At 40.1% G+C, this 14,306-nt stretch overlaps 1 long non-coding RNA gene across 1 annotated transcript in view; it reads left to right on the forward strand.

Moving 5' to 3' along the window:
* Positions 1-12,802, forward strand: part of LOC131401342 (uncharacterized) — a 79,693-nt gene extending 66,891 nt beyond the window's left edge. Inside the window, exon 3 of the long non-coding RNA XR_009217646.1 lies at positions 12,669-12,802. This is a non-coding gene — a long non-coding RNA (uncharacterized LOC131401342). The remainder of the gene's footprint in view (positions 1-12,668) is intronic.
* Positions 12,803-14,306: the final 1,504 nt, after the last annotated feature.

Raw genomic sequence — 14,306 nt, forward strand, 5'->3', positions numbered from 1 at the left:
CCCTAGCGGAAGCAGCTTTCCCAACCCTAGCATGCTCATCTAAAAAAATTAACCCTGCATTGCCTAAAGAAACTGTCATGGCCTCCCCTGAGGTATTGCCAAGCAAGACAATGCTGATTATTCTGAAGTCCCACTCTTACTCCTCTTTGCTTCTAGGCCTATAACTAGATTCAAATCCTAGCAGGGCCCTAAAGGTGAAGTACAAAGTGTGACCCATGAGGAGATATGCTACACTTCAAAAGAACTACCTGAATTTTCTAATTTATACAGACAGAAATACAGGGAACCTATGTGGGAATGGATAGCAGTGGAAGGATCATAAAATTGGATCACAGCAAATGTATTGACATGAGCTCACTAAGCAGAGATTCTACATTTAATGTCGCAGTTCAGGGAGCTATAAAGAGCTCTAATTGTTTGATTGGTTGACTGAAACATGGGTTAAAAGGTGGCCCACCACAGTGAGTGAGTTAGAAATGCTGGACTTGCCTTGATTTAATGCAGAGGAAGGGATTCAAAGGCTTAGGGAGATTGGAACATTAGAGTGCATTTGTCATTTAAGACCTACTCACCCACTCTGGAAAATTCCAGAAGACTAACCTTTCACAACTGTGAGAAATAAATTTGTGAGGGGAGCCGTGGCATCCTCGAAGAGCTCTGTGATTACTCTTCTTTACAGGGCAAACTTTTCAGAGAGAACTGCAGTCACTGAATTAGGAAAACTAAGTGCAATGGGAGTAGTTGGATCCCAGGGTGGCAGGGGCAAAGTGGTGGCATTCAGTTTCCAAAAGCAAGGTGGGCATGATTACTGTGATAGACAGTAATGTCAAAGCAGCAATCAGAATAGTGTGACTCATGCAGTCCTATGGCATTGGCTTGTTGATCATGGTGTTCCTAGAGGTAAAATAGATAGAAAGTCTACTAAATTCTTACTTGATCTATAGAAGCAGAAATGTTCTAGGTTAAGTGAAAAAAGTGTAACTCGAATCATAAAAACAAAGAGCTGTGACCCCTCAATCAATTCCCAGACTTGAGTCAGTTTACAGACCTAGAACCTCTTGAAAGAAGGCTGAGGCCTCTTGAGGAAGGACCCTGGTATACTGCCAAAAATTTGTACTGTTAATATTTCTCCCAGACTTCCTCAAAAGTACTTATAACCTTTTGCCAGGGTAACTGTGCATTGGGGAAAAGGAAATAATTAGACCTTTCAGGGACTACTGGACACTGGCTTTGAAATGACAGATTCCAGGAGTCCCAAAACATTAGTGTGGTTCCACCAGTTGGAGTAGGGATTTATGGAGGTGAGATGATCAATGGAGTTTTAGCTCAGGTCTGTCTCACAGTGGGGCAAGTGGTTCCCCAAATCTATCTTGTGGTTATTTCTCCAGTTCCGGAATGCATAATTGGAATAGACATATTCAGCAACTGGCAGAATTCCCACACTGGTTCTCTGACGTGTGGAGTGGGGGCTATTACGGTGAGAAAGAACAAATGGAAGCCACTAGACCTGCCCCTACCTAGGAAAATAGTAAACCTAAACAAATGCTGCATTTCTATAGGGATTGCAGATTAGTGCCACCATCAAAGACTTGAAATATGTAGTTGTGGTGATTCCCACCATATCCCCATTTGATTGCCTATTTGACCTGTGCAAAAGACAGATGGACCATGGAGAATGACAGTGAGTTAGTGAAATCTTAACCCAATGGTGACTCCAATTGTAGCTCTGTACCAGATGTGGTTGCATTGTTTGAGCAAATTAACGTATCTCCTGGTACCTAGTATGCAGCTATTGAGTTGTCAAATGCTTTTTTTCCGCCCTTGTCAATAACAATTGCTAGAAGCAGTTTGCTTTCAGCTGGTAAGGCCAGCAATACACCTTCACTGTCTTACTTCAGGGATATATCAACTTTCCAGCCCTGTGTTGTATTTTAGTTTGCAAGGATTTTGATCACCTTTCCTTTCCACAAGATACTGGTCCATTATATCAGTGACATTTTGCTGATTGGACCTACTGAGAAAGAAGTAGCAACTACTCCAGACTTATCAGCAAGATGTTTGTGTGTCAGAGGGTGGGAAATAAATTCAGCAAAAATTTAGAAGTCTTCTACCTCAGTAGAATTTCTAGGGATCCAGTGGTATAGGGCATGCTGTGATATTTCTTCTAAGATGAAAGATAAGTTGTTGCATCTGGCCCCTCCTACAACCAAGAAAGAGGCACAGTGCCTACTGAGTCTTTTTGGATTTTGGAGGCAATATAAAATAATCCCCCCTTACCCATGGAGGATATATTCCAAGACCCCAGTGAATGTCTGAAACCACAGAGAATACCAAAATCTATATCTATGTTTTTTCTTCTACATACATATTTGAGGTGCGACAGCAAAACTAGCATTAATTTATTTTTCCTTTCTCACAACTTTACAGATAGAAGATTCATTTTTACTGTAGATATTAGCAACCTTAGCATGATTTTTTCTTTATTCATTAAGTCAAGAACTTTCACTTTTTCACTTAAAGGAAGCACTTTACAGTTTCTCTTTGGCATATCCAAATTGCTAGCATCCTTACTCTTATGCTTTGGGGCCGTTATTAGGTAAAATGAGGCTTACTTGAACACAAGCACTGTGATACTGTGACAGTCAATCTGGTAACCAAGACAACTACTAAGTGACTAACAGGCAGGTAGCAGATACAGTGTGGGTACACTGGACAAAGGAATGAATCACGTCCCGGGCGGGATGGAGTGGGATGGTTTGAGACTGCATTACGCTACTCAGAATGGTGTGCAATTTAAAACTTATGAATTGTTTATTTCTGGAATTTTCCATTTAATATTTTTGGACCATGGTTGACCACAGGCAACTGAAATGGTGGAAGGTGAAACCACGGATGGTGGGGGAGCTACTAGATTCCTCATTTGGGTATGTTACTCTAGCCCATTTAGCGAGTGACCCAAAAAGCTGCTGGTTTTGAGTGGGACTCAGAACAAAAAAGACTCTGCAACAAATCCACTCTGCAGTGCAAACTGCTCTGCCAGTTGGGCCATATGATCCAGCAGATCCAATAGTGCTTGAAGTGTCAGTGATAGAATGGTGTTTAGAGCCTTTGGCAGGCCCCCATAGGAGAATCACAGTGCAGGGCCCTTAGAATTTTGGAGCAAAGCCCTAGTATCCTAGTAGAGACTGGGCCTAACCATGTGATGTGAGCTGCCTATCATGAACTGAGTGTTATCTGACCCACCAAGCCATAAAATTGAGCATGCACAGCAGTACTTCATCATCAAATGGAAGTGACATATACATGATCAGGCCTGAGAGGGCCCTGAAAGCACAAATACATTACATGACAAAGTGACCCAAATGCTTGTGGTCTCCACTCGTGCTACATTGCCTTCTCTCTCCCGGCCTGTACCTATGGCCTCATAGAAAGTTCCCTATGAAGAGTTGACAGAGGAAGAGAAGGCTCAGGCCTGGTTTACAGATCTTTCTGCATGATATGAAGGCACCACCTGAAAGCGGACGGTTGCAGCACTCCAGCCCCTGTCTGAGACATCCATGAAGGATAATAGTGAAGGGAAATCCTCCCTGTGGGCAAAACTTTGAGCAGTACACCTGGTTGTTCACTTTGGAGAAATGGGAAGATATGTGATTACATACCACTTAATGGGCCATAGCCAATGGTTTGGCTGGATGGTTAGGGAATTAGAATATGATTGGAAAATTGGTGACAAGGAAATTTGGGGAAGAGGTATGTAGATAGACTTCTCTGAATGGGCAAAAAACATGAAGATATTTGTGTCTCATGTAAATGCTCACCCAAATGTGACCTCAGCAGAGGAGGATTTTAATAATCAAGTAGATAGGTTAACCCTTTCTGTCGATCTCAGTCAGCCTCTTTTCCCAGCCACCACTGTCACTGCCCAAATGGGCTCATAGACAAAGTGGCCATGGTGGCAGGAATGGAGATTATGCCTGGATTCATCAACATGGACTTCCACTCATCAAGCTGACTGGGCTACAGCCACCACAGAGTACCCATTCTGCAGGCAGCAGAGAACAGCACTGAGTCCCTGATATGGCACCATTCCCCAGGGTGATCAGCCAGCTACTCAGTGGCAGATTAATTATAGTGGACCGCTTCCATCATGGAAGGAGCAGCTTTTTGTTCTTACCGAAATAAACTGTGTGTTAGTAAAGCAGCCATTGTGCAACCAGATGCTCCTCTCTGGGATTGCCCAATCAGTGCTCTGAGCCTGGAACTTTCCCCTATAAGGAAGCCGGGTGCTGAGCTGTTGCATGGCTCCAAATTCTTCTTCCTTATTAGGAGAAATTTTTCCCCTGTTCTGGGTACACAGTGAACTTCCATGTGTTGCTTAAGCATATTTGTCATATAGCACCTGGACAGCCCCACCAGTGTACCTACCCCTTGTGGGAATGGGACAAGGTCTTTGCCTGCAGTATGAGGGGGGGTGCATGCAGTCCATTGCCCTGCATCAGCTATTGGGAGGAATCACTGGCTATGGGATACCAATGCATACTACAGATGCTGATCTTGCTGCATCTCTTCTCCTTTCTGTGAGTAAAGCATTATTCCAACTGGTGCGTTGTGTGTTGAGTCCTCCTTGGCAAATCTGAACCTGTAGAAGATTCAGTGGGCTAAGGTCTGTGGGCTTCTACTTCCATTGGTTGGCATTGTTATGATCTCTGCCGTCCTCCACACAATGGGAATCCTCACTTCGGACTGGTATTTGGATCTTCCTGCTTGACACAATGGATATAGATTTGCCTTCCCTGCATCCATTGCTTCTGCCAAAACTACCACCCATGGACTTACAGAATGCCTTATCCACCATTGTGGTATTCCACACAGCATTGTTTCTCATCTAGGAACTAACTTGACAGCAAAAGAAGTGCAGCTATGGTTCCATGATCATGGAATTCACTGGTCTTACCATGTTCCCCACCATACTGAAGCAGCTGGATTGATATAAAGATAGAATGGCCTTTTGAGACTCAGTTACAGTGCTGCTAGGTAGAAATACCTAGATAGTATAGCCTACTACACACCCAGGCCAAATGGTACTAATCTTATGGGACCACTGTCACATATGCGATCCATTATTTACCAAAACATCATGATGCGGCACATGACTGTACTATGAGATGCCCTAAGTGATCTTCTCTATTCCAGACATATTCTTCTTTTCCTCCATTGTGGAATAGTTGTCCAATTTCCCCTTGTGATTTCCCCAATCTCCCCAACCAACACCATAACTCCTTTCTTTGCCTGTTGATTCAGAGGCACAAGGAGGCCAAAGTGCCCAGGCAGCAGCCTTAACTTTCAGTTCAATGGAATCATTGTGTCCCCTGGAGGAAAGTATTCCTCCCTTTGGAATTAAGACCTCTAGGCTAGCAGAACATAAGGTCATGAGAACAGGAAGTAAAAATATTGTTAGTGGGGCACTAGGAGTAATAGTGTATGGTGCAATTCCATTTCCACCACTTGATTCTTGGAACTGTAAATCCTGGCTATGGGAGAAATAGCACCATATTATGTTGAGGTACATTCCCTCTATACCCACTTTGTTGACAATTTTTATCATAAATTGATGTTGAATTTAATCAAATACTTTTTTGCATCTATTGAGATTAGTATATAATTTTTATCTTTAATTTTGTTAATATGGTGTATCATGTTGATTGCTTTGTGGATGTTGAACCATCCTTGTATCCCTGGCATGAATACCACTTGATCTTGGTGTATGATCCTTTTAGTGTATTTTTGAATTAAACTTGCTAATATTTTATTGAGGATTTTTACATCTATGTTCATCAGGAATATTGGCTGGTAATTTTTCTTTCTTATAGTGTCTTCATCTTCTTTTGGTATAAGAGTAATGCTGGCGTCATAAAATGAGATTGGAAGTGTTCCCTCCTCTTCTGTTTTTTGGAAGAGTTCAATTAATTCTTTGAATGTTTGGTAGAATTCACCAGTGAAGCCATCTGGTCTTAGACTTTTGTTTGTAGGGAGATTTTAAATTACTGATTCAATCTCCTTACTAGTAATTTGTCTATTCAGATTTTCTACTTATTTATGATTTGGTCTTGGAAAGTTGTGTGTTTCTAGAAATTTATCCATTTCTTTTAGGTTGTCCAAATTTTTGGTGTATAATTGTTTGTACTAGTTTTTTATGATCCTTTGTATTACTGAGGTATCAGTTGTAACATCTTCTCTTTCATTTCTGACTTTATTTATTTCAGCCTTCTCTTTTTTTTTCCTTGGTGAGTGTAGCTAAAGGTTTGTCAACTTGGTTTATCTTTTCAAAGAACCAGCTCTTGGTTTCATTGATCTTTTCTATTGTCTTCTTAGTATCTATTTCATTTATTTCTGTTCCTGTCTTTGTTGTTTCCTTCCTTCTACTAACTTTGAACTTTGTTTGTTCTTCTTTTTCTAGTTCCTTGAAGTGTAAAGTTAGGTTGTTTATTTGGGATTTTTCTTGTTTCCAGAGGTAGGCATTTATCACCATGGACATCCCTCTTAGAACTGCCTATGCTGCATCCCACAAGTTTTCATATGTTGTATTTCCATTTTCATTTGTCTCAAGGAATTTTTTAAAATTTCTTTGTTGATCCATTTGTTGTTCAGTAACATGTTGTTTAGTCTCCACATATCTGTGAATTTTCTAGTTTTCTTCTTCTAATTGATTTCTACTTTCATACCATTGTGGTTGAAAAAGATGCTTGATATGATTTCAATCTTCTTAAATTTGTTAAGACTTGTTTTGCGGCCTAGCATGATCTATCTAGGAGAATGTTCCATGTGTACTTGAGAAGAATGTGTATTCTGTTTCTTTTGGATGGAATGTTCTGTATATATATGTTAAGTCCATCTGGTCTAACACGTCGTTTAAAGCTGATGTTTCCTTACTGATTTTCTGTCTGGATAATCTATTCATTGATGTAAGTGGGGTATTAAAGTCCCCTACGATTATTCTATTTCTGTCTATTTCTCCCTTTAGGTATTTTAATATTTGCTTTGTGTATTTAGGTGCTCCTATAGTGGGTGCATAAATATTTACAAATATTATATCCTCTTATTGGATTGACTCCTTTATTATTATGTAATGCCCTTCTTTGTCTCTTATGACAGTCTTTGTTTTAAAGTCTGTTTTGTCTGATAGAAGTATAGCTACCCCAACTTTCTTTTGATTTCCATTTGCATGGAATATATTTTTCTATCCTTTCACTTTCATTCTGTGTATGTCCTAACATCTGAAGTGAGTCTCTTGTAGACAGCATATAGATAGATCTTATTTTTGTATCCATTCAGCCACTCTAAATCTTTTGATTGGAGAATTTAGTCCATTTACATTTAAATGAATTATTGATAGGTATATATTTATTGGCATTTTGTTAATTGTTTGCTGAGTGTTTTGTAGTCCCTCTGTTCTTTTCTTCTTCTCTTGCTCTCTTCCTTTGCAGTTTGATGAATTTCTTTAGTGGATTGCTTGATTCCTTTCTCATTATCTTTTGTGTGTCTGCTATAGGTTTTTGCTTGGTGGTTACCATGAGGCTTACATGTAGCAACTTACAGTTATAACAGTCTGTTTTAAGTTGATAACAATTTAAGTTTGAATGCATTCTAAAACCCTACATTTTTACTCTCCCCTGCCACATTTCATGTTTTTGATATCATATTTTACATCTTTTTATCCTGTGTATCCCTTAAGTAATTATTGTAGGTACAGTTATTTTTACTACTTTTGATGTTTAACCTTCATATTGGCTTTATAAGTGATTAACCCACTACCTTTACTATATATTTATCTTTACCAGTGAGATTTATAATTTTATATTTTCTTGTTACTAATTAGCACCCTTTCTTTTCAACTTAAAGAAGTCCCTTTAATGTTTCTTGTAAGGCTGGGTTAGTGGTGATGAATTCCGTTAGCTTTTGCGTGTCTGGAGAACTCTATCTCTCCTTCAATTCTTAATGATATCTTTGCTGGGTAGAGTATTATTGGTTGGAAATTTTTTTTTTCTTTCAGAACTTTGCATATATTGTGCCACTCCCTTCTGGCCTGCAAAATTTTTGCTGAAAATCTGCTTATAGCCTTACAAGGTTTCCCTTGTATGTAACTAGTTGTTTTTCTCTTGCTACCTTTAAGATTCTTTCCTTTACTTTAACTTTTGACATTTTAATTATAATGTGTCTTAGTGTGGATGACTTTGGGTTCATCTTATTTGGATATCTCTGGGCTTCCTGGATGTCTGTTTATTTCCCCAGGTTAGGGAAATTTTCTGCCATTATTTCTTCAAATTAGTTTTCTGCTCCTTTCTCTCTCTTCTCCTTCTGGGACTCCTATATTGTGAATGTTAGTCTGCTTGATGTTGTCCCAAAGTCTCTTAAGCTATCTTCACTTCTTTTCATTCATTTTTCTTTTTGCTACTCTGATTGGGTGAGTTCCTCTGCCCCTGTCTTTGAGTTGACTTATCCTTTCTTCTGCTTTCTCCAGTCTGCTGTTGAACCGCTTTAGTGTGTTTTTCATTTCAATTATTGTATTCTTCAGCTCTATGACTTATGTTTGGAACTTTCTTATATTTTCAAGCTCTTTGTAGAAGTTCTTACTGTGTTCATCCATCCTTATTCCAAGTTAGGTGAGCATCTTTATGACTATTACTTTGAATTCTGTAACAGTTAAATTACTTATCTCCATTTCATTAAGTTTTTTTCTGAGGTTTTTTTTTTTTTTTCATTTGGAACATATTCATCTATTTCTTCTTTTTGTTTGACTCTCTGTGTTGGTTTCTATGCATTAGATGAAATAGCCACCTCCCCCAGTCTTGAAGGGTTGGCTGTGTGTAGGAAATGAAACTTATCATTCAACCTTGCCCTAGCTTTTGGTTGTCTCTCAAATCTTTGTGATTGTCCAAGCAGCCTATTTTATTTTTAATGGCTCCCAGTAGTTGAGGGTGTGCCAAGACCAGTTAGTGAGAATATCAGTCAGCACCTAGATTCAGGCTGATTGGAAGCCAGACCCTCAGGCAACAGTTTCTAAAGACTGTGAATATATACAGTCCTCTTGGACTGCAATCATAAGCCCTGCTGGGTCCCAGAGCCAGGCAATCTGGAGTTGTCCCTTGGGTAGCATTTGCAAAATTTGAGGCTCCAGATGAGTGTACAAATTCCTTTCTGGGAGCTACTGGTAAGCTATAGTGAGGCAGAGGGAGAGCTTAAAGATAGTGTTCTCCCAGCCTACATTCCCTTAGAGCACTTCCGTAATCTCTAGATGTGTGCCAAACCTGAAACCTGCCCCTAAGGCGGAAGCTCCAGGATAAGTAAGTGGGCCTCCTTCACAGAGAAGCTGGATGTGTGTTTTAGTCTGCTGTCTGTGCAGTGCCCTGGGGTGGTAGCCTGCCAAGAACTGTCTCTCTGATTGTTATAGCCCAATATGACCCATGAACAAAAGCCCTCCTGGCCACCAAAGCCAGAATATCAAGGGGTATCCCCCTGGGCAGCAGCTGTAAAAAGCAGGGCACCAGACATATATAAGTGCTCCCCTCCAAGAGATACTGGTACCCTAGAGTACAGCAGAGGGAGAAAGTGAAGATAATGCCCACCCTCCGAGGTCTCAGGAAAGTTTTACATTCCTTAGATACATCCCTTAGATATGTGCTTAATTAGAAGACTGCCCCTCAGGCTATGATGATAAGCTAATAGGCTCCTTTCACAGAAAGACTGAGCTCCTGGATCTGTTGCCTCTTCCTGTGCCCTGGATGTGATAGTCATTTAAGAACTCTTTTTCTTTTGGTTACAGTCTTGTGGGATCTGAGAGTATAAGCCCCGCTGGTCACCAGATCCAGGTGATGTAGAGGTGTCCCTTGGCAGGAGCCGCAAAAATCAGGGCACCAGACAAGGGTGTAAGCTCTATTCTGGAAGATACCAGTGAGCTGGAGTGAGGCAGAGGAAGAACACAAAGATTGCATCCACTGGCTTCCAATCCCTGAGAGCACCTCCATAGGCTCCTATAAGTGTGCCAAACAAGAAGCCTGCCCCTCAGGCCGAATCTCCTGGACAAGTAAATAGGCCTCTTTCTCAGAAAAATGGGTGTGTTTTAGTGTGTCATCTGTGCAGTGCCCTGGGAATGGTAGTCTGCCAGAAACTCTCTCTCTCATTTTTATAGTCCCATGGGACCCCTGAACACAACCCCCACCACCTCCAAAGCTGGGCTATCAAGGGGCATCCCCTAGGTGGCAGCTGCAAAAACCAGGTCACCAGATGTAAAAACGGGGGCACCAGACATGTGTAGAAGCTCCCCTTTGGGAGATACTGGTACTCTGTAGCACAGCAGAGGGAGAGCACAAAGATGACACTCACTGGCTGAAGCAAGATGGAGGGGGAGTGCAAAGATGGCACCTCCATAAAAAAGAAGAAAATAAGAAAAACACAAGAGAAGAAAAAGGAAAAAAATGGTGCCTGCTGGCTTTAGGAAGAAAGAGAAAGAACAGGAAGATGGTGCCCACCAGCCTTTGTTCCCAGAAAGTATCTTAACAAGCCTCTGCCCCTCAGACAAACACTTTAAAATTAGCAAATGAGTCTATTTCACATAAAGTCTAGGTGCTTTTCAAAGGGCTGCATCTTGCTTGGCCCTGGGGTGAGTTAGTATGCCCGCAGGCCCCTTGAGAGTCAGTCTTCAGCTCCCCACAGCCCTGTAGGTCTCATGGGTGTGAGCCCTGTTAGTCTTCACAGCCAAATGTTTTGAGGGCTCATTTCTCAGGTGCTGATCTTAAATGTTGGGGTGCCCTATGTGAAGTACAAACCCTTCACTCCTCAGGAGAAGCTTCGGGTTTTGAGTTCCCTCCCAATTGTGAGTCAAGCTGGGGGTGCAGTTTATGGCAACATTGTCTCAGCCTCTCTTACCCACTTCGGTATGGGTTTTTTCTTATTCCGCCTGACATGTAGGAGTTTCTCAGCTTGTAGATTCAGTGTGTCCATAGGAGAAGGTTAGTTCAAATTCCTCCTACACTGCCATCTTGAATCACCTCTCCTTTTTTAATGCATAAATTTATCTAAACTTTGAAGATATTTAACAACTTACTGAAGTCAGAGAAATAAATACTTAATATATTAACTCTAGAAACCTAGAAGTCCTAGGAATTAGATTTCAAAAGATTTAGAAATAATCTTATAAAAGGTTTTAATGCTACGTTCTTTGCTAAACTGAGACTTGGAGCACTTTTGGTATCATTTCACTCGGACTCATTGCCTTGATAAATTCACAGTAGCACATGAAATCATGGATAGATGGGAGACTGGTATTCACTCTTATCCTAATGTAGCAAATAGCACCATATTTCCTATTTAATAGAATGCAGTTTCTTCCGCAATTTTTATAAGAAATAAGCCTTTGGACTCCCCATTTCTCCCCCTCAAAGGAGAGTCATTCGTGCCTTTGTCCTAACGCCTCTGAGTGAGTACTTCTCAAATAATCCCTGCAGGACTCCTTGTATGAATGCAGGTTAAAATGTCTCAGAAGGGGCCTTATACTATTCTGTTCTTTCAACGTCTCAAATCTTCACTTGGTTTGTCACAGTTAGGCAGGTAGAAATTGGTTAAAAATCTTAGAACTCATGATAATTTTTTCCAGAAATAGATTAAGATTGTTCCTGTAAAGCATCTAGCAGTCTTTTTCAAAAAGATGGCAGTGAGGTGTGAAGAACAGACAAAAGCCATCCCAGCCGCCATGCACTTCCAGCCAGGCCCAGTGCTCCCTGTGAGCCCAGCACACAGCAAGGCCACGAGATGCAGACAGTCCTGGCCAACATTGGCCTTCCATTCCTTCAGCTGCAGCCTATAACCGGCTTCAAGGTGTACGTTGTTCCCTGGCAGCGGTCTCTCCAGCAGGGCTCCTGCAAAAGTCATGAGCGCCACCACGCGGCCCCAGCTGAGGCCGCGGGTGATTGGCGAGTATCTTCTGCTCCATTCGCGCCACCACCTCGATGTGGTTCCCAGAGTAGCTACTGTCGCAGGACAAAAAGGGCTGGTTGAGCCACTGTACGTGGGCGGCCACGGAGTGCAGCGCAGAGACCTTGCGTGGATAGCGCCCGTGCGGAGAGCATTATTACAGGTAGGTTATCAGCAGCCGCGCCGTTCGCTCCCTTAACACATCCACCATGGTCCAGCTATTTTTAAGTTTTTCATATGACTCTTAGAATCAACTCTTTAGTACCAAGGTAGAAAAAAATAACTGTTGATGTTTTTATTGGAATTGTAATGTATTTATAAATTGGCTTAGCAAAAATTATGATGTTGAATCACTATTTCTATAGCATGTCTTTCAATTTTGTTCATGTTTAGTTTTGTATCCTTTAGAAGTATTTTAAATTGAATGTTCTTCAAAAACTTTTAGTCTACCTCATTTTCTTAGGTAATTTATCTTTTTTGTAGTTGTAAGTTAGCCTACTCTTCCATTCTATACATTCTAACTAGTTTTTATTTGTATATATGAAGGTTTTTTATTTATTTACTTTATTTCTATTATTGTTTATGGTAGTTATCTAATACATTATCTTTGGTTTTTCCAGGGATAGAAACAAAAGCATTAATAATGGTGATAATTTCACTGTTTTGTTTCTGAATTTAACATCTCTGTTTTTCTTTACTAGTTGGATTTATTTGTGTTGGGTAATGACTTTAGTACAGTGTTCAGTAGAGATGGTGATAGTGGACATCCTGGCCCTAGTCTTCAGTGGGAGTGCCTTCAGTATCTCCTCATTAAGGATGAAGCTTGCCTTTTCAACTGTGGCCATATAAAATTACAGTAAATAAGAAATCATCAATTCCTATTTTATTGAGTGTTTTTAAAATTTTATTCAGAAATGGTATTGAATTTTATCAAGTGCCTTTCCACATTCTATGGAAATGACCATATATTCTTTTCTTTCTTTAAAAGTATTGTTATGATGAATTACATTAAGAGATTTTCCTCATTTCTTTTGTTATTTTTATTTTTAACTTCTGGAACTATCTTTTCATTCTTTGTTCTTTATTGTTATATAGTATTTAAAGCTCTGAATTTTCTCCAATCTCTATTTTAGCTGTATTGCATAGATTCTTAAATATAGTGTTGTTGTTTTCACTATTTTCTCCAAATTCTACACCTTCTCTGACTTAAGAATTGTATGAGAGAGGTGTGTCTATCAATTTATAGGTGAAAGAGGAGACTTTTGTTTTCTGACCTTGATTTTAATTTCTAATTTTATGGTATCTTAGTAGAATATCTATATCATTTGTATCCTTTAAGAATTTATTCATGTTGTCTTTGTGAAAAAACAGAGAGTCAATATTCCTGGATCATCTGTGGGCAATTGAAAAGAACATACACTCTATATTATTGAACTACTGAGTTCAGTATGTAGCCATCAAATTTACCTCATTAATTGTGTTGTTGGGGTGCCAGATATTTACTTATTTTGTGTCTACTTGTTCTGTCTTGGACTTAATCTGATGAATTAAAAGTCTTCTAATATTAGAGTATTTCTGTTATATTTGTAATCTCCTCTTTCTTTTAAAATGTATATCTACTGATGATTTTTGAGATCTGCCATCTCAAGGATGCCTTAAATCCCATTTTTCCTTGCAACTCCTGTTTTGGCTTCTTAGGGGGCTTCTTATATGGCTCTGCTGGTTTCAGCTGCTTTTTTCAGAATTGAAATATTCTTTGGACTTTGCAGGTTTCTTCTGTCTCCTAGGTTCACTGAAAATATAGTTTATAGGTTTTTTTTGCCCCATTCTCATTTTTGCTTTGTTTTGTTTCAAGGAGATGGAGATGGAGGGGGAAAAGATTTAGAACTAAGATACCATATTTTCCTGTAAGAATCCTATATTTGATCATTACCGTTTAACTGATTATAGAACTAAAGCTCAGAGAAATTAATAATTTGCCCCCACACTACATTGTTAGTATGTGCGTCTGTGGATTAGGACTTTGGCTAGTGTCCAGTCTATTTATTCGTTTTTACCTTATAGCTTCCCACACAGACCATTCCTACCAGTACCCAAGTTTTAAGATAGGCCTGGAATATAACTCCTTGTTTTTTTTTTTTTTTTTTTTAGTGAGGAAGAGTGGCCCTGAGCTAACATCTGTGCCCGTCTTCCTCTATTTTTTATGTGGGATGCCACAACGACATGGCTTAATGAGTGGTGTAGGTCTGGGCCTGGGATCCAAACCTGCAAACCTGGGGCCACCGAAGCGGAGCATGCCGAACTTAACCACTATACCACCGGGTCAGCCCCTATATCTT

This window comes from Diceros bicornis, chromosome X (assembly GCF_020826845.1).
Source record: "Diceros bicornis minor isolate mBicDic1 chromosome X, mDicBic1.mat.cur, whole genome shotgun sequence".
In the NCBI taxonomy this organism is placed as follows: domain Eukaryota; kingdom Metazoa; phylum Chordata; class Mammalia; order Perissodactyla; family Rhinocerotidae; genus Diceros; species Diceros bicornis.